We start from the raw sequence: 21,749 nt of genomic DNA on the forward strand, positions 1-21,749 counted from the left end.
GTTTCATTTTTTGTTGGTTTTCAGGGTGAAAACCAACTTTTCCGTTTTGTATGTTATTTGTGACGTGACTTGATTTTCATTTCATTCATTAATGGTGAATATACTCAATACATAAAATAAATCAAATTAGCCTCGGTAATTAATGTCCTGTAGCCTGAGAATATTTAAAACTAAGAGCTGAATCTAATGTGCGTTGAAGCCAGTAGAAGGTTTTTTTTTTTTTTGCTATTCTCATAATGAAAACTAAGTCACAGGTAACATCTCTAATATTCCAGAAATGCATTCCTAATGCACACGCAGTGAGGTAACTGGGGACTAATTCTTTTTCTCTGCAACCCTTAGTGAACTTAGAATGGGTCTGACCCCTCTCCACAGAAGGCTGTATGCACTGCATAAGCCTAACATAACACAAGAATGGTCATAGTGGGTCAGATCAATAGTCCATCTAGCTCGCTGGCCAGTGCCATAGACTTCAGAGGTAAAAAATGGGGCAATTATAGTCTAAGCCATGGTTTCCCAAACTGGGGAGTGTGCCCCCCCTGGGGGGGGCTGTGATGAAATTCCAAGGGGGGGGTGAGCTGACCCAGCCCTTCCCCCCACCCCACCCACCATCATTCCTCCACCCCAAGAAAGAGCCGGGCCTTTGTTTCTGGCTCTCAGCCCTGCCATTTTACGTGGGCAACCCGGCACAGTCGATACGAAAAGCAGACAGCCTGTGAAGACCCACAAGGAGCTAGCTGTGTCCTGCAAAGGTGAGTGAGTGTGGATTGTGGGGAGAGGACGAGTAAGATGGGGTTACATGAGGGGCTGGGGTTCCTGGCTCAGGGGAGGGGAATGAGGTAAGAGCAGGGGGCTAGTGGCCCTTGGCTTTTGGGGAGGGGAGGGGCAGGGCTCGGGCAAGCAGCTCATGGGGCTCAGGCAGGCAGGTCACAGGGCTTGTGCTGGCAGCTGGCCCCTGCAGCACAGGGCCTAGGTGGGTGGCTGGCCCAGCAGCTTGGGGCTCAGTTAGCTTGGGCAGGCACTTCTAGCATGTGGACAGGCGGCTCTGGCAGCTGATACAGGGCTCAGGCAGCTGGCCAGCACCAGGCACCTGCAAGGGGCCAAGAAAAATTATTTGTGTGTATTTTTAATTTAAATAACATTTTTATATCAAGCTTGTGTATATTCTAAGTTATGAATTGAACTTTTTGTTTAGGGGGGTTGGGTGATGGTAAAGAAGAGGTGGAGAGGGTCTGAGGGTTTCTCAGAAAACAAAAGGCAGGGCGTGATGCTGCACAGTTTGGGAACCACTGGTCTGAGCCATCTCCTGTGTCCTGTCTCAGCTTCTGGAAGTCAGAGATATCCCTACCATTCTGGCTAACTTACCTAATATTTTTGAGCCCAGTTACCACTTGGCCTTCACAATATCAACTGGCAATGCGTTCCACAGCTAGCTTGTGCATTGGGTGCTGGAGAACTTCTTCATATTTGTGTTAAATCTACTCCTAATTTTTGTTGGACGACCACAAATACTTGTGTAATCTGGACATATAAATAACACTTCCTTATTCATTTTTATGTACACTGCTCATGATTTGACAGACCTTAATCATATCCCTCCTTAGTCATTTATTTTTTAAGATGAACAGTCCTGGTCATTTTAGTCTCTCCACACATGAAAGTTGTTCCATACCCCCGAGTCATTTTTGTTGCCCGTCTCTATATTTTTCCCTGAACTAACCTCATTATTTATTTTGTTGAGTTGTGACCAACAGAATTGCATGCAATATTTAAGGTGGGGACATGGATTTATATAGTAAAGGCATGATATTTTCTGTTTTATTATCCCCTTCCCAATGGCTCCTATTATTCTATTAACTTTTTTGAGTGGTAGGGCAAATCGAACATATATTTTCAGAGAACTATCCACAATGACTTCAAGGTCTCTCTTTTTCCAGTGGTAACAGATAATTTAGATCCCATCATTTTGTATATGTAGTTGGGATTATGTTTTTCAAACTGCATTACTTTGGATTTACAGACATTGTTTTACATCTGCCATTTTGCCATTCACTCACGCAGTTTTGTGAGATCTCCTTGTAACTTCACAAATTGGTTTTGGATTTATTTATCTCATGTAATTTTCATAGAACCATAAAACTGTACAACTGGAAGGGATGTCAACAGGTATCTAGACCAGTCCCCTGCACTCATGGCAGGATAAATATTATCTTTTGCTCGATCTTGGCAGTCACTCGCTAACGAGGAGGACATCCTGAGGTCACCCTCTTATTTGAGAGTCTATTGACGGCTGATCAGCGCAATTCTGGAGCTGCAGGTCTTATCACAGAAGGGGAAGGTGTTGGGAGCTGTTGGAGGGGTGCAGAGCAGTTTCTGATGATCTTTTCCACCTCTCCTACTCTGCACTGCAGCAGGACCTCTCAAATTGTGCCATCCCTTCCTGGATTATCGCTCTGCACCAGGAATGGTCCTGGGCAAGGTTCTCCCAGGTGTCAACACCAATGCTGCACTTTTTCATGCCATCAGCACATCCTTATATCACTTTTTTAGGCCCCCAATGCTCCTGCCATCCTCCTTCCAACTCAAAAACCAGAATCCGCTTTGGGAGGTGTTGAACAGACGTATGAACCACATGACCAGTCCAACAAAGTTGTTGGTGAGTGATAATGCTTCAACGCTGGTCATGTTTGACTCTTCTAGGATGCTAGTGTTCATCTGCCTATCCTCCCAAGAAATATTTAGGATTCTTCTGAGGCAGCACTGATGATATTGTTAGTGCCTTCACATGAAACTTGTATGTTGTCCAGGTTTCACATGCATACAGTAACATTGGAATAATCACTGCATGGTATATAAGAAGTTTTATCTTGGCATAGATGTCCCGGTTTTTGAAGACCCTTTGTCTCAGGATGGCATTTCCATAACTTTCAAAGGCAATTTATTCCAGTATCTGAGTAATCTTATAGGAAGTTTTTTCCCAATGTGCACTCTTAAATCACCCATTTAAGCCCATTGCTTCATGTTCTATCCTCAGAGGTTAACAAGGTATTTTTATCTTCCTTCCTTCCTTGTAACAACCTTTTAAGTACATGGAAACTCATGTCCCTTTTCAATCTTGTCTTCTTCAGACTAAACACATTCTTTCAATCTTCTGTCATAGGTCATATTTTCTAGACTGTTAATCATTTGTGTTGCTCTTATGTGGACTTTCTCCATTTTGTCCATATCTTTCCTGAAATGTGGCAGACCTGAATACAGTACTCCAGTTCAGATCTAATGAATGTGGACTGGAACAGAAGAATTATTTCTTGACTTGCTTTTCCTGTTAGTACATTAGTACATCCCAAAATGTTTTCTGCTATTATTATTATTTATTTGCAGCAGTTACACTGATGACTTATTTTTAGCTTGTGATCTACTGTGACCCCCCCCCCCATCCCTTTCCTCAGTACTCCTTCCTAGTTGGTCATTTTCCCATTTGTATGCCTGCAACTGAATGGTAGGCAACTTCCTACATGGAGTACTTTGCATTTCATCCTGTTTACTTTAGATCATTTCTACGGTTTGTCCAAATCATTTTGAATTTAAATCCTGTCCACCAGAGCACTTGCAGCTCCACGGAATATGGTATTTGTAGGGTGACCATCCATCCCCCATTGGGCGGGGGACGGTCCCATATTTGGGATGCCAGAAAGGCATTCCAACTTATTTATTTAAAGGAACGAATTGTCCCATGTTGAGGCGTTGTCCCCTTAACCTCTTATGGCAGGAGTCACTTCTCCGAATCTTGGGAAAGTGTGGGCAGCTGCCGTTTCCCCTGGACATGGAGAGAGCCTGGGGCTGTGGCTTCCCTGGTGCTCCCATGGAGGCTGGCAGCTGCGGTTTCCCTGGGGCTCTGGGGGAGGGCTAACAGCTGCCACCTCCTTCCCAGCTCCCCAGGGCTTGGAGGAGCTGCCCCTCCCGCCCAATATCTCCCTGTCCTGTGTTTGGGACAGGGAGATATGGTCACCCTAGGTATTTGCTACAAACTTTATAAGTGCACTGTCCATGCCATTATCTGAATCATTGATGAAGATCCTGAACAAAAAAAGGCTGCAGAACTAGTCTTTGCTGACTGCTGTTTACCCCTTTTTTCTGATCATTTATAAACATGTGGGAACAGGATGAGACCCTGTGCAGATCCTGGGGCAAACAAGTTGTTTATCTCACTCCACTGTGAAAATCAGCCATTTACTCTTACCCTTTGTTATCTTTTAACTAGTTCCTACATGCCTTATCCCATGATTGCCTATTTTGCTAAGAGCCTTTGGTGAGGGATTGTGTCAAAAGCTTTCTTAAAGTCCAAGTACGCTATCTAGTGGATCACCTTTGTCACTTGTTTGCTGACTCCCCCTCCCTAGAGAATTCTAATAGATTGGAAAAGCATGATTTCCTTTCACAAAAGCCATGTTGACTGTACCATTTAAGTTTAACTTTATTTTTGGGAGGGATATAATATTATGCCTCATGGTGTAATTCAGTCAATGACTGACAAAGATAAGTAAGCTTTCCCTCTGGGAAGTTTATTCCTTAATTGTTTTTGTGCACACTCCTCTGAGGCTTCTGGTACTTGATACTATCAGATAGGATACCAAATTATATAGACCTCTGGGCCTATGCTTGTACCAGCACTAGAGTGTGAAGTTTAAATTAAATGATACTACAAACTAAATGAAGAGAAATTCTTCTTTCTGATATTTCCTGGGTTAAGAAAAGGTGGTTGTAAGCTGTGCAGTGCTTTGCTTAAAAATTCATTGCAGTTTTCGCTGTTTTCTAAGGTTTAGAATGATTAAGGTTAATAATCAAAAAATAGATTAATCTTCATGAAGTAAAGTGGAAGAAAATATGTATCTTATTTCTTGTTGAATTTTCATTTCAGTTCATATAGAAGAGTGTCTAACCGTGATGCTATGCCATGGAAATTATTTAAAGATACAAATATTACAAATTATCATTCTGTCAATTTCACCCAAGCCTCAGAAGCAAAAGAATGTGGGCAGAACATGGACAATTAAAAAAAAAATAGAAAAATTGCCACCCACATCTGTTAAAGCCAGAAAGAGTAAATGGGCTTTGCTGTGTGCCCGAGGTCAAGAGTTCCAAACTTTTTGGGCTTATAACAATAGCTTTTGACCATCAGAGATTTGCAACAGAGTTGTAAACAGCTTATATCGTGGTGAAGAATTAATAGCAGCTTAATAGACTTCTTAAATGCTAACAGAATTATGATTCTCCTTTATTGTGTAATTAGATAAATACCATTTAGAAATACAAAATTATGACTTTTATGACTTACTGCGGGGAGTATCACATTATTTGTATGCCTTCCATCCATTCCCCTGAGAATTATTTCACTGCTAGTAGCAGATGGTGATTTTTAAACCCACTGCTATTTTGGTGTGCTTTTTTTAAAGAAAAAAAACCCCCTAAAAATAGACCCAAGTTACCATACCCTGCAAAAATATGTTGTCAGCTCTTTGCTCTGCTGGCTGAAAACAAATCTGTCAGCAATTTCTTTGAGTTAAAGTATCTGTACACTTGTGTTTTTTTAAAGAAACCTTTTAAAGTGCTTTTGTAAGAGAGTTCATTTGAAGCTTTAAGTGTCAACAAATTACCATCTGTTGTTGTAAAGACAATTTATCAGACTGAGACCTTCTCTTCCATTAATGTTCTGGAGCCACTGAATGAGTTACAGTTAAAGTCTGAATAAGCCTGAAATCAACAGCTTCAGCTTTGCTGAACAGACATTCAGACGCACCCATGTGTAACTATGTGTGACTATGAAAACTAAAATGAGAATGTGAGTTGTATGTGTGGGGAAAGCCTTCATAATAGGACTTATTCAATGAGGGCTTTTACTTCTCTTTTAAAATTAATTTGTTGGAATAAAACTGTGGTTTGATGCAATAGTTACTGGATGATAGAGATTGGGGTGGGGATGTTGTCTGTGTTTTTCATTAGCTTACCTAACAGTAGGAGAATGCAAGATTTTTCAGAAGTACCTATAGGTCAATTCTGTAGCAATATTACATAAAAAAGTTCTTGATGGTCGTCGTCACTCTGGGCAGTTCCCTTGCAGAGAAATCAAATGTAAGACTTTTATCTGAAAGACTTGACTAAGTATTGTTATCTGTACAGCACCCTTGGTGAAGACAGCCCTGAACAATAGGGCCAGGGTGCTGAACAAACAAGTTCCCAGGTAACCTTGGGGTAGAGTATGGACACACTTTCTCTGAATGTTATGAAATCAGGTAGTATTATATTAACAGGCCTGAATTCCTTGAGGACAGATGTTTTAGGTGCAGAGCATCTGTACTGGAGTCTAGAGGGCTTGGCCACTGTCTGCCTCATCATTTATAAGCTAATTAAAAGAAGAGTTCAATACCTTATATTCCAAAACATAATTCCTTAAAAGAATCTGAAGTCTGTTCAGTGTCCTTGCTTTTGTGTGTGTGCGCATGGGTGTGTGAGTGAATTTTGTTAGGAGCCCTCAATAAACCAGACACTTGCACATTTGCGCTAGCTATTGTAAATGCAAACCTAGTCCAGCTGGGTAGCTAAACCTTGAAAGCTGTGTGCATAGCTGAACCCACTGATGGCTCTGCCAGGGGCTACAGCAATACTAGTAAGCTTTGACTCCCCCTGCTGACTCTGTCGGCTCTTCTTTCCCTCAGTTGCTATTCCTGGGCCATTGTAGAGGAACAATCTAGTAGTATCAGAGAGGTAGCCTTGTTAGTCTGTGTCTTAGAGAACAACAAGAAGTCCTGTGGCACCTTATAGACTAACAGATATTTTGGAGCATAGGCTTTTGTGAGCAAAGACCCGCTTCATCAGATGCATCAGAAATGGGTCTTTGCCCACGAATGCTTATGCTCCAAAATATCTGTTAGTCTATAAGGTGCCACAGGACTTCTTGTTAATCCAGTAGTAAAGACCATGGAAATAAACAAGGCTGGGCAGTCACTCCAAGTGATAACAGATTTCCTTTCTGATTTGGAGCAATGCTGGGATGGGAAGAAAATATTAATATAGACAGAAAACAGGTAGCAGCAGTAGCAGCAGCCTCAGACTAAGAAATCTTCTGAGGCAGGACTGCTGTTTGTACAGCTCCAAGCACAATGTATTTCCCACTGTCTTTGTAATACAAGCAAATAATAAGGGCAGGATGCAGACCAGAAATTAGCTTGAGGAAGGAGGAATGAGACACATGAGAGGAACCAAAAGCTACTACATCAGAAGGAGGGGAAACTGAGACCTCATATTGTTTGTACCAGTTAGATCATTACTGAAGATAAGATTTAGCATTTTTTAAACTGAAGAAGCAGTTTTTTTGCAGAGGATTCAGCCTCAGAATGTATTTTAATGCGTTTCTGACAGTGATTCAGGCAGTTATGTTATTTTTCCATTGCTCTTTACAGAATGAAAGGAGAAAACATATGTGGGCTCCATGTGATTACGGAAGTGACAAGATAGCATGGAACAAGCTTCATTTTCACAAAACATTGTGAAGAAAAGAAGTACAGAATTAAAACAATTTAATTTACAGAGACTCCAGTTTTATATTTCAAATGATGATGTGTTAGTAGAATTTCCTATTTAAAAAAAGCTTTTATTAGCCTGACAGGCCCACATATGCCTCATTTTTTCCCCCACCAAAAGACTCATCTATCTCTGACTTATCTCCTTCATAAGACCTGCTCCTGCTCTACCTGTGACACTTTTATTCTGTGAGCACTGATTACCCTTCAACACTGCAGTAATGCACTGTTGTCTGGGGTGCTTCCAAACTTCCCTCCCACTAGCATCAGGTTTTTCTGGTAAAAACACTTGGATGCTAAAGTGATGTCACCAGCCCCAAAAGCTGAGGTAAGACAAGTCCTGGTAGTAGATCTCCCTAGCTGAGGCAGGATACAATAAAGTGAGATAAATCTTGAAATGCGGTGTAGTTTCATTGCTGTCAGATGTGGTAGACTGGCTGTCAGTTGGAATCATTAAGACCATAAGATCATTATGTTTTAAACAATATTCTTTAATCTGGCGTGCGTGTGGTGGGCGTGGAGGGAGGAACAGGCGGATGGAATGGTCCACTTTCCCAAAGAATCTATGAAACTGAGTTTCCATTCTTTCCTTCATGGGCTGTGAGGAGAATATCACTGGCTGCATTGCTCACAATGTGCATGTTAACACTTGAAGCCCTGCATTCAGATAATGACTGTAATCAAGTCGTATGCTTCATGGTTTCAGTCATTTGCCTTTGGCAGTCACAAAGGAATTCCCCTCTTTCTCTGTACGTTTGACAAGATATATTTTTGGGGGGGAGGGGGCAAGGTTTCACCTGCTCTGAAGTATCAGAGATTGGTCACACTGGAGATGGGTTGCTGTGGGGGATAGACTAGTGCTCTCAGAGTTGGCTCAGACAGCCCTTTTTCTGGATGCCAGACTGAAGTGTCTTTCTCAGTTGCTCATTGTCAAATTAATAATCAGAATTAGGGTCAGCAGGGAAATTTTGCCTGGGCCAGATTATCAAGGGCCCTGGATTTTTTTCTTTCTATAGCATGGGATATGATTCATTTCCCCGGATCATCTCGGCAATCACCCAATCAATCCTCTGCTATGTAGAGTTCATGGGCTTTGGTGTCACTGTATCTCGCCTGTTCTCTGCCTGTGGCACACAGGGAAATCTCCTGAGGAAGGAAACGCTTTGGTCTACTAAATCAGTGAGCTTACTATGGGAGTATCTCTGTGAAGTCCTCTGGCTTGTGATAATACAGGAGGTTAGAAAAGATGATCTAGTTATCCCTTCTGGCATTAAAATGTCTGACACTATGAAAGCAGGAGGTACGCTGAAGCAACTGAGCAATGGCTGTCTTTTTCCCAAGTGGAGATGTGGTTACTGTGGGACTGAAGCCTCAAATATTTCTGGAGATGAGATCCGCAGGCAGCCATATTGCCAGTATTTCGTAGGAAGGGATAGTTTGCAGCTTGAAGTCAACTGTGTTCAGGCAGACACAGCAGGATTGTCAGCAGTGTGCTTAATGGAAGCTTTGGTTATACCCGGATTGTAAAATTAGCCATGAACAGTTCTACTCTTTGTAGGAATTAAACAAAGAGGGAGATGAGGTGAAAAACTTGTTCTGTACTGTGTAATTATTTCATTCATTCTCCTGCCCAGGTTTAGCCTAACGACTGCCTTAAGAAAACCCCACTTGCTAAATCAATAAAATATAAAGTTCGTGGCAGTAAGACTCATTTTGCTAATATAAACATTTGGCTGGTTTCTACAATCTCAGGTGCAGGGGTGAGGAAGAAATAATAAGGCAAAGGAAAAGAACCTGACAGAACAGAGGCAAGTTCTACAACCCTTGTACTGAGTAGCACTTATTCATGGGTACAGTCAGAATTGCTTGTGCAACCAAGTATGTCTTACTATGGGTGCGGATTGGAGAATCCAGTCCCACCTCCTTAAAGAAAATGTGGGTGGGATAGGGGGCAGCTGACTTTTGTCCTGATTTTGTTTTATTTATTTATTTGTTTGCTTGTTTGTTTTAAGACTTAAAAGGTAATATGGAGAAGGGAAAAATAGGAAATAAGGGAGACTAGAATGTTTGTGAAGCCTGGTGGATAATTATGGTTAGGGAAACTACCTCGAGCTCAGTTTTCCTAATTAATTACTCCTTGTAAAAGGATGTAGGCAGGTGCTAGAGGCTGGATCATTTTTTCATACGTAAATATATTTTTGACTGTTCCAAGCCTTCAGGACATTACTGTTGTCTCCAGGTGCATCATAAGCAATGTGAACCACGCAGCCTTAATTGCATAACACAACTCTTACAAAATGTTACCGCACCAACAGTGTTTGCAGTATTTCATAACAAGGAGCAGTGGTTCTACAGAACATTTTACCCTTTAGGGAAAAGAGCTAATTACTAAAAACAGAGAGAGAGAGGGTGTGGGTGTAAAAACAACTAGGCTTCATGGTCAGATGGGCTTTAACAGAAGAGTGTGTCAGACACTAAACAAACACATCAGCAGTTGCTGTGAGCTTATTGGGCTGGGATAGGCCACCTTAGCTGAGAGGAGAATGTGGCCATTTTGGTGGGGGGAAAGAACTAGGCCGAGAAGCCCATCTTCAAGGAATATTTTAAGTGTCTGCCAGAAGGAAGGCAGGCCAGAAATTTGCTCAGTTTTGGTAGGTACAAAACTGCCCTGACTCCTGGATTAATGGCATATTTCTCAGCTGTGAGGTGCAGAGCACTCACCCATTGTGGGATGTTGAAAACACACAGTGCACCACACCAATGGGGCTGCTAATAGCTGGTTTGAGTTTAAAATCTGGTTCTGCCCCTGAACAATGACTTTATAAATAGCATTGTAAGGGTGGTCCTTATTTCTTGTGTCAGTGATTCCAGCACAACTATGCACAAAGATTTTCTTCCAACAAGTAGCTGTACAAATAAGTCCCGAGTTTACCATTTGTCTTCCCTTCTAGCACTTTATCACAGGGCAAATGCCAGTCTTGGGCTGTGCAGATGGAAAGATATAATTTCCCCATCTCACTGCTGATCACTGCCAAGCTTTGTGCAGGCCTGGTACCCTTAAAATTCCTTCTGTTATGCTAGAAAAGCATATCTTTTTATTTACGGGGGTGTTTGAAGGGTTACCCCTTCAAACACCCCCCCCACAACACACACCCCCATACATGTCCTTTGGGGAAGTAATGTGGCCTTAGTCATTTGGGGAATAGCACTAGCAGTCAGGATTCCTGGGTGGTTCTTCTGAATTTCATAGAATCATAGGGCTGGAAGGGACCTCAGGAGGTCATCAAGTCCAGCTCCCAATTTGTCACTGGGCTGTGGTGTAAATTTTGGGAAAGTCACTTATTGCTCTGTGCTGCATTTTTCCCATATGTAAATGGAGATAATCCTTGTTTCAGAAGGGTTGTGTGAGAGACTTACTGGTTTGAAATCTCTTTGAGATCCCATGAAAAGAGAAGTAATCATAGTACTATTCCTAATGGCACAAGGCTTGAAATACTCCATTTTTACCCCAGTGCCATATTTTTACAGCTCATTAAATGGGTTTGTTGCAATGTATATTTGAAGATATGTTATCCCATCTCCCACCTTCTCTCCCTCTTCTCTTCCTTACTGTTATCAGAGGGCTGTAGGCTGAGAGAAAGGCAAAGTTCTGTGGTCAAAACTGCCTTAGATGGTGACAAAAGGATGTCTAAGACTGCATCTACACTACTAGATAAATTCGACATTTACTAAATTCAAATTTTTAACCTCGTTCTTATGAATTCAAACTTAAGTGTCTACAAACCTTCTGGAAATTCAAGCCACTGTTTTCCTGTGTTGAGTTTCCACTTCCCCATTGCCTTACCCAAGTTCAACTGCTTGAGCAATGGACCATGGGTAACTGTGCAAAAACAAACCGGAGATCGCGCCATTTTCTCTGGCACACTGCCTACTCAGGCATGAATCCCCAATTGTTTCAAGTCATTGTACACACCACTGCGGCAACTTTGTGGACTGTCATGCAATTTTGCTTTCTGTTACAAAATGCAGTGATGGTTCAGTATGATGATGATGATGATGGTTTTGAAGAGCAAATCTTTGTACTGTGAAGGACTTTTACATGCAGAAGTCTACACGTGCGGAACTTTGTGGTTTGCTGGCCCCCCGTTTTGCGGTTTGCAACAGCACTAGAATGAAGCTGGCTTTAACAGTTCAGAAGCAAGTGGCAATGGCTCTGTGGAAGTTTGCAAGGCCTGACAACTATTGGTCAGTGGCATATCAGTTCGGGGTGAGCAGATCTACAGTGGGGTCTGTGGTGATGCAGTGGCCCTTGCAATCTGTCAGCTTCTCCCCTGGAAGACTGTGACCTGTGAGATGTACAGGCCATAGTGGATGCCTTTGCTCCCAGGGGTTTCCTAACTGCACTGGGGCAATAAATGGCATGCACATCCCCACCATGGCCCTGGACCACCTGGCCTCTGAATATATAAACCAAAATGGGTACTTCTCCATAGTTTTACAGTCGTTGGTAGACCACAAATGTTGTTTCAACAACATCCACGTGGGATGGTCAGGGAGAGTTCACAATGTGCGCATCTTCAGAAATTCTGGGCTGTGCAGAAAACTCCTGGATGGGACTCTTTCCCAGACTGGAAAATCCAGATTGGCGACATGGAGATGTCTATTGTAATATTGGGCCACCCTGCTTACCCTCTGCTCCCTTGCCTTATGAAGCTCTACATAGGAGCCCTGGAATGCAGCAAGAAAAACTTCAATCACAGACTCAGCAGGTGCAGAATGATGGTGCAGTGGGCCTTTGGCCATTTAAAAGTGAGGTTCAGATGCTTTGTGGACCTTTCTGAAACTAATGTTCCTACTGTAATTACAGCCTGTGTTATTTTGCACAATGTTTGTGAATTCAGGCAGGAGAATTTCCCATCCATCTGGAATTCTGAGGCTGAGGCCATCAGCAAGGCTTACTAGCAGCCACGTACATGGCCATTCATCAATAACCATGCAGAGGGATCAGCAATAAGGAACACTTTTAAACATAGCTTCACGAATAAGTTGTCATGCATGTCATACATGACAGCGATGTATTTCTCTGTTGTAATAACAACCAAGCCCCACTCCCCAAGCTGCTTTCTGCTCCCCACCAAATGTGAACCAATAAATCAGACTTTGTCTTAAACAAAGAATGCTTTTACTTGGTGGGAGGGGGTTAATTTGCAGTAAGTAAAATGGATGTCAAGGGAGGGTTATTCTCTCTCTTTTTTTTTTTAAATAAAGAAAAGGCACCTGTGATTTCAGCCCTTCACTCACACCACCCACCGAGTCCCATCTGCCACCAGTCCTCTGCGGACCTTGGTTTAGCAGTGGGCACCTGTGCTTTCAGGGCTCCATCCCCACAATGATGCGTGCACCCTACCACGTGTGCATGCCAAAAAATCACACTGAGCTCGAAATAAGAAGTTTATTTTGGGGCGAAGAGGGGTGTAAGCAGCAGGGAAAAGCCGCCTTGCCAAGGGTGGTGAAATAACCTTTTGCAGTAGCCCATGGGGCTATAGCGTCAGGCTGTCCTTGCCCTCCCTCCTCACATTCAGGGATCACAACACTGGGGGTGGAGGACGCCTGTCTTTAGGCGTCTCCAGGCAGCAGGCAGTGGAGCCTTCAGTGCCACATTGGGAGTCCCTCTGCAGCTGTAGCATGGAGCTCAGGACCTCTGTTTGGTCGTTCACTGCCGTTACGAGGTTTGCCACTTGCTCTTGCATTTTTTGCTGCCGCTCAGCTGTAGTATGATGCCACTGAGATGTCCCCCTTGTTGTCTGACTGGTTTCTGACTCAGACCACTCCATGTGCTGCAGGATCAGATCCTGCTTGCTCCTTTTTCGCTTCCTTGCCTTGTCTCCCATACTGGGAATGGCAGTGAGTGAAGGTCAACATTAAGAGACAATTCCGACAAAGTGCTTCTCCATGGAGTGAATGGGTCTCTCTCTCTCTCTCTCTTATCAGGGAAAGTTTCTTTTTCCAAGGCCACTTAAGGCTTATTAAGGTTGGGATTCGAAGTGTGCATTACACAATCCATCATTTACCATCATTTAGCCAGAACATGTCATTGTGGATGTAGTAAGTATTGTCCTTTTTGCAGGGGAAGGAGGAGGGCTGCAAAGGAGGGGAAGCCATCCAGTGTCCTTGGTCAGTGAAAAAGTTTTTTCTCTCATTTTTGGAGCAATTCTCTGCATTGAGAAAGGCCAACAGAGCCCAACAGCCACATGGCAAGAGGAATGGTTGGGAGGGGTTCGATTTCAGCTGCGTGGATGGCTGAGTGGAGGGGATCCCAGTAAAGTTAAAATCGTTGCTGGAGTGGGGGGTAGTTTCATGCCATCTGCCTGGTTGGGGAAAATGTCTCAGGAGTCCCTGAAGCAAGCCTCATTAGGGAAATAAGGCCATTTATAGGAAGGCAAACCTGCCTGTGATGTATATGCCACTTTGCAGAAGCAGGGTCTGCTAACCCCGGTAGCTTTGTGGCATGGGGGAAAGGTTCAGTTCCAGCTGTTGGACGTGTGAAGGGAGAAGTCCCAGAGAGCCTGAAACTTGTACCAGGAGGGGAGGAGGAGCTCTCGCCAGCCACCTAGTGTGGCAATGTGCTCCAGGGAAATGTAAAAAGGCAGGAAGAATGGGGGAAAAAATCTGATCCAAATTCCCTTGCTTCTTTAGGTTGCCAAAGAGGACATCACCCTCCTAAAACTGAGATATCAACAAAGAAGATATCTCATCGTGTGTGACCGCAAGCCTGGAAAACTTGCCAAAATGCTGTGTGGCGTCATGACACCAGCTTGCGATGTGGTTGTCTGGCGCTTCAAGGTCTGCTACTGTGGAAGCTGCAGTAAGTGAGGCCTGCCTAAAAACCTTGTGCAAAAGATACACGAGTGTCTGGATGAGGCCTTCGAGGAGATCCCCAAAAAGGAGAGTTGCTTCATCCCCAGGAGGATGAATGAGGTATTCTGAGAAGCACAGATCCATAGAAAACCCATACCTGTACCTATATCTGCCCATAACCCACTTCTAGCATTCAGAAAAAAAAATACACACAAAAACAGCTTGGTCCTGGGGGCTCAGGACCTGGTGCAGAGGGAACCAATGTAGGGGGGAATAGCGTAGGAGGAACTGGTTCCAGATCTAGGGCAAAGAGCTCTGGGCTGTTGGAAATAATTTCCTTGGGTCCCTGATCATTGCCCCCTTCCTCCTTTCCATTGGCCTCTTCCTCCTGGGCTCCCAGATCCTCTTGGGTCACCCCAGACTCCTGACCAGGGCTTCCACAAGTGTTGTAATTAATACCAGGCTCCATGGTGGGGTTGGCCCCAATAAGCATGTGCATCTGTTCATAGAATCATAAAACATTAGAATTGGAAGGGACATTGAGAGGGCATTGAGTCCAGTTCCCTGCCTGAAGCAGGACCAAGCACCATCTAAGACCATTCCTGATAGGTTTCTATCTAACCTGCTCTTAAAAATCTACAGTGGTGGAGATTCCACATCCTCCCTGGGTAATTTATTCCAGGTTTTAATCATGCTGACAGGAAGTTTTTCCTAATGTCTAATCTAAAACTCCCTTGCTGAAGTTTAAGCCCACTGCTTCTTGTCCTATCCTCAGAGGTCCAGGAGAACAGTTTTTCTACCCCCTACTTGTAGCCCTCTTTAAAGTACTTGAAAACTGCAATCATGTCCCCTCTGAGTCCTCTCTTTTCTAAACTAAACAAGCCCAGTTCTTTCAGTCTTCCCTCATAGTTCATGTTCTCTAGACATTTAATTCTTGTTGGTCTTCTCTGGACCTTCTCCAATTTCTCCACATCTTTCTTGAAATGTGGTGCCCGGAACTGGACACAATACTCCAACTAAGGTCTAATCAGTGCAGAGTAGAGTGGAAGAATGACCTCGTGGCTTGCTCACAATACTCCTGTTAATGCATCCCAGAATCTTGTTTGCTTTTTTTGCAACAGCATCACACTGACTCACTTAGCTTGTGGTCTACTATGACCCCTAAATCCCTGCCTGCAGTACTCCTTCCTAGACAGTTGCTTCCCATTCTGCATGTACAAAGCTGATTGTTCCTTCCTAAGTGGAGTACTTTGCATTTGTCCTTATTAAACTTCATCCTGTTTACCTCAGACCATTTCTCCAGTTCGTCCAGATGATTTTGAATTATAATGCTATCCTTCAAAGCAGTTGCAGCCCCTCCCAGCTTGGTATCATCTGCAAACTTAAGCAGCATACTCTCTATGGCAATATCTAAATCATTGATGAAGAAAACAGATCCCTGCAGAACCCCCAACTTGTTATGCCCTTCCAGCATGACTGTGAACCATTAATAACTACTCTGTGGCTACATCTACACTTGCCCCCTTCTTCAAAGAGGGCATGGTAATCAGGGTGATGGGAGATTACTAATGAAGTGTTGCAGTGAATTTGCAGCACTTCATTAGGCAAATTCTCCCCAGCGGCAACTTCGAAGCATCAAACTTCAAAGTGCTGGCATGGCATGTAGCTGTGGGTTCTTTGAAGTGCCCGCACTACTTTGATGTGCCTTGACTCCCCAAAATTTTGAGGAGTCAAGGGACTTCAAAGTGCCTGTGGCTACATGGCATGCCAACACTTTGAAGTCTGATGCTTTGAAATTGCCATGGGGGAGAATTTGCCAAATAAAGTGCTGCATATTCATCACAACACTTCATTAGTAATCTCCCATCACCCGGATTACCATGTCCTCTTCGAAGAAGGGGGCAAGTGTAGATGTAGCCAGCCAGTTATGTACCCATCTTATAGTGACACCATCTAAATTGCATTTGTTTAGTTTATTGACAAGAAGATCATGTGAGAAAGTATCAAATGCGTTACTAAAGTCAAGGTACACCACATCTACCACTTCTCCCTTATCCATAAGACTTGTTATCCTATCCGGGAAAAAAACAAAAAACAAAACTAACAGATTGATCTGGCATGATTTGTTCTTTACAAATCCATGCTGGCTGTTACCTATAATCTTATTTTCTTCCAGATGTTTGCAGATGAATTCCTTAATTATTTGCTCCATTATCTTTCCTGGCAAAGAAGTTAAACTGACTGGTCTGTAGTTTCCTGGGTTATTTTTTTCCCCCTTTTTATAGATGGATACTATATTTGCCCTTTTCCAGTCTTCTGGACTCTTCCCCAACTTCTAGGACTTTTGAAAGATGATAGCTAAAGGCTCAGAAGCCTCCTCTATCATCTCCTTAAGTATTCTAGGATGCATTTCATCAGGCCCTGGTGACTTGCACACACCTAATTTTTCTAAGTAATTTTTAATTTGTTCTTTTTTTTAATCCTCTAAACCTACCCCCTTCCCACTAGCCTACATTACATTAGGCATTTCTGCATCAGACTTCTTGGTGAAGACTGAAACAAAGAAGTCATTAAGCACCTCTGCCACTTCCAAGTTTCCTGATATTGTTTCTCCCTCCTCACTGGGCAGTGGACCTACTCTGTCCTTGGTCTTCCTCTTGATTCTAGTACATTTATAGAATGACTTCTTGTTACCCTTTGTGTCTCTAGCTAGTTTAAGGTTGTTTTGTGCCTTTGCCTTCCTAATCTTGCCTATGCATACATGTATTGTTTGCTTATATTCATCTTCTGTAATTTCTCCTAATGTCCTCTTTTTATATGACTCATTTTTGATTTTGAGATCCCACATGATCTCCTGGCTAAGCCAAGATGGTCTTTTACCATACTTTGTCTTTCCTATGCAGCAGTATAGCTTGCTTTTGGGCCCTTAATAATGTCCCTTTGAAAAACTGCTAACTCTCTTCAGTTGTTTTTTCTCTGTTTTGTTTCCCATGTGACCTTACCTACCAGCTCTCTGAGTGTACCAAAATCTGCCTTCCTGAAATCCATAGTCTCTATTTTGCTGTTCTCCCTTTCATTATTTCTTAGAATCACGAACACTGTGATTTCATGTCACTTTCTCCCAAGCTAACTTCTCAGGATGATGGGAGTTTGCAGTTACCCTTGAAAAAGAGGATAAAAGAGATGTTGTATGCTCTTATGACAATTTGTATCAGAACCAGCAATATACGGTAGCAGTTCAAATATGTCTATCTAATAAGTATGTAAAGCAGAAAATTGCATGTAGTGTAGTTTTGCTCACCAAATCATTTTACATTTGAATTAAAATGAACTCGCATCTTCTATTGCATCCAGAGATTACAAAATGGGTTGAGTTACTTTAACACCACTTTACAACTGAACACGACTTCATTTTATTACTGCTCTAGGCTGGCTCAGCAAAAATGTAAACCCCAATGTGTACTTGCTAACTGCAGCTGCTCAAATTAACAAATATCCATTCTCAGGATTCAAGCAAAGCAAACACAAGGGATAGCTCTATTAAACTGCAGCTTTGTCCTCCGTTCTCATCACTGCTCCTATCACCTTATTTACAAAGCTTTGTATTCCCCATTACCAGTAATACTACCATTAGCGTCATCCATCCTTACTCCTTTGGCACCTGATCCAAAGCCCAGTAAGATCTTCAGAAACACTTCCAGTGATTTTGGATCAGGCCCTACCTTTTTCCTTTATTATTATTTATTCCTATTTAAAAAATGTTCCCAGAGGTCTGCTTGAACTGTTGATGTTATGCAGTGTCCTCAAAAGCAGCAGCCTGCACAATGCACAACTGATTCTGTGGCATGAAGTTAGTTGGTAGTGCTCTCTTCTTCTATTAAGGGTGATATTTTTAGCTGTGGAATAAATTCATTGTTGCATACGATTGACTCTGTGATTTTAATACCTGGGATGGCATAGCTACAATTGAAAGTATAGCATTTGCTCTTTAAATTGAAGCAGTAAAAGGAACACTGGAGTCCAAAGCCTAATTTGGAAATGACTGGTACAGGACCATTTTGCTTACACACAATTTCTAGTCATGTATAACTCAAATGAATGCTCTATAGCAGCATTTACACAGGAAAAATAGTCCAGTCTACATGGTGGTCATCTTTTTGTTAGTTTGCTGAAAATAGATGCCTCTTCTGATGGTTTTAACAATGTGGTCACTTGTTCACTGTGACTACATTAACACCACAAATTCATTTTACAGTTGGCCACAAACAGCCGTCTCCCTTGAGATTTAAGGAGGAAAAGCCCTCTGCTAACTGGTTTTCCTGACCCTCAGAGATTGTTTGTGCAGAAAAGTCACTGTATCAGAGACATCCAACTTCAGACAGTGATTACATGCTGTCTTGTAAAACCTAAACTTTCAGTTTCTGAGCAAGGGCATGGAGCAAATACCTATTTTTAAAAATATATCATCCTAGCAGTGCTGTGAGTAGTTTGGTATTTAGACCATCATGTCTGCAGAACACACATTCATGTCTTACACGGCATCTACACTATGAGCTAAAATAGATTTTTTGTTAACATCTATTTCTCAACTCTGGGTTTTATCCATTTGATTTTGAGCATCTTCACCTTCCCCCATGCTCCCCACAAAATCAACTTATTGTTGCCGCTCACAAATAGCTTAAATCAAATGCTGCAGCAGTGTATTGCGGGAACCTATCCCACAGTTCTCTGAGCCCTGTAGCTTTCTGGCTCTGCAAGTAGATGTGGGTTTCCTCTGACATCTTGCCCCATTTCACTCTCCTCTTTCCTTTGCCATGTTAAACAAACATCCTCTTTTCCAGACGGGAGTCTGGCTTGCCTCTGGATTTAGACTTCCTGGCAAAGAAGAATATGTTTAAGTAGACACGGGTGCTATACCGAAACTCAAATGAATCAGTAATGGCTCAAGGCAGCTAAAAGACAGCATATGTTTGACACCCCCAAAACCGTGACTGCCCAGGGAGAACCACCAACTGCCTCTATTAGCAGCATGCCTAGGCTTTGATTAATTTTGGCCCTGAATATAGATTTAGGCCTCCTGGTTAAGAAGACCCTAAGCAGATACGGATGCTACACTGAAACTCAAATAAATCATCAGTAATGGCTCCAGGTGGTTTAAAGACAATGGACCTTCGATAGCCCTGAAAACTGTGACCTCCCAGGGACACTCTTTGATTATATTTGATCCTGAATCTGAAGCTTGAATGAATCACTGAAACAGTTACGGCTTGGGGCAGTTAAAAGACCCCCAAATAAAGCCAGCCCCTTTGGCCTCTGGATAAAGCCCATACAAACATTTTGGTTTGACAGGATAGGCACTCTAGTGACAAAGTATTTTCGTCTATTGATCAAAAATCATGACCACCGAGGGATACTTCCCCCAGGTGGCTAAAAGACCCCCAACTACAGCCAGCCTCAAAAATCATGACTATTGAGGGAGACTCGCTGCAACCAGGTAAAGGAACCCATACTACAGCCAACACCTGAAAATCATGACCACTGAGGGAGACTTCCTCCCAGCGTCTAAAAGATCCCCCAGATAAAGCCAGCCCCTTTGGATAAAGCTCATATACAAAAAAATCTGGTCTGAGAGGACACCCCCTCTAGTGAAAAAGTATTTTCTTCCATTGACTGAAAATCGTGACCACAGAGGGAGACTTCCCCTTGGCTGGCTAAAAGACCCCCAGCTACAACCAGCCCTCAAAAATTCTGACCCTCACTGTGTGCAAGCTGCCTGGCACATCCTTTTATTGGTTTGGGGTCAGACCATGTTGTGCTGCTGGGCATGGGAAAGTTCCAGACTGGGTGGTGCTTCTGCGGCGGGGGGGGAAGGGAGGGGATGTGGGCGTCAGGACAAAATCTAAGTGGCTGAAAAGAAGTTTCTCATCCAAGCACAACCCCCATCCACAGACTAGCTGCCACGTGATGCGGGTGAGGAAAAGGTCCAGATGCATGCCGCCTCTTGGGGAGAAGAGAGGGAATATGGGGAGCAGGAGAAAATGTAAACAGCTGAAAAGAAGTTTCTTGTCCTATAAGACAAGCACGATCCTCCCCTGTAGCCTAGCTTTTATGTGTAGATGCAATCTGTTGACAGAATTTTTGTCGGAACATCTCTTCTGACAGTAACTTCTGTGGACAGATGCTTCTAGTGTAGATGAAGCCAAAGGGTTTTTTTTTTTGTTTGTTTTTCACAGCTTTTCTTTGCAAAATGAAATCATCCCAAAAATGAAATGTCAAACTTTTCAGACTTAGCATTTCCGGTTGACCACAAAAAGAATGGAATACATGGAAATTTCATATCAGATATTTCTCCAAATGTCAGTATTCCAATGGAAAGTTTAACATGTAGAAATAGTATTATTATTCACACTCTGGTATCACCCATATTATACTGAGACGTCACACATTCAAGAAAGACCCATTTCCTATCCCAAAGAGCTTACAACTGAAGGTCACTACTTTGCCAAGACTTGAATGTGTGCTCGGTATAACGTGACTTTATTGTGTAATGTTAAGCACATGTATAAGACTTCACAGCATCTGAGCCTAAAACTATTCCACATACAATTTCATGTTTTCACTCCTTTTTGCAAAATATTTGCATATCTTGGACATGCTTTTCGCAGCTAGGGAAAGGCTTAAGTTAACCCTAGCGATGACAGCTCCATCTTGTGCTTTTAGCACTTTTGGGTCCTTCTCAGCCATCCTGGTTTTGGTGTCAGCCAGTTGGACTTCTTATCTGATTATGACACTGCATTTTATAAATTCCTGAATAAATTTTAGTGACTAAAAAGAATTGGCTTAATTGTTAGTGTTGTTTCACATATTGAAACGCTTTTCACCTCACTCGTGTGTGTGTGTGTGAGAGAGAGAGGAAGAGAGAGAGAGAGACATTAGCCCTTCAAAGGAGAGAAGGAGACATTCTCTTGTTGTTTCTGTCTAGTATAATTTTGCCTGTTTGGTCAGGTCGCTCATTAATTTATGTTTAAAATTGAAGGTAAAGAATCCAAATACATACTTTTAGGTACTACCTGGCTCATGGAGGTCAAACTGAGGTTGTTTTTGAATTATGAAGGATTTTTGTTCTCCCCATCTGGGATTAGAAGAGCCTGGAAGAAAGATAAGGGGCAAACAGAGGCCTGTGCTTGGAATGTTTTCAGTGTCTGAAGACCTGACTCCTTTCTTTTGCACTGGTAGTAATCAGGAATAACTATTGTAGCTGATGGATTTACTTTGATGCAGAATCAGTGTTGATGAGATCAGAATTGGTCCCAG

At 42.7% G+C, this 21,749-nt stretch overlaps 1 protein-coding gene across 2 annotated transcripts in view; it reads left to right on the forward strand.

Moving 5' to 3' along the window:
• Positions 1 to 21,749, forward strand: part of LOC142013544 (tubulin polymerization-promoting protein family member 2-like) — a 142,662-nt gene that overhangs the window by 8,091 nt on the left and 112,822 nt on the right. The window lies entirely within an intron of this gene.

The sequence above is a fragment of the Carettochelys insculpta genome, chromosome 5, assembly GCF_033958435.1.
Source record: "Carettochelys insculpta isolate YL-2023 chromosome 5, ASM3395843v1, whole genome shotgun sequence".
In the NCBI taxonomy this organism is placed as follows: Eukaryota; Metazoa; Chordata; order Testudines; family Carettochelyidae; genus Carettochelys; species Carettochelys insculpta.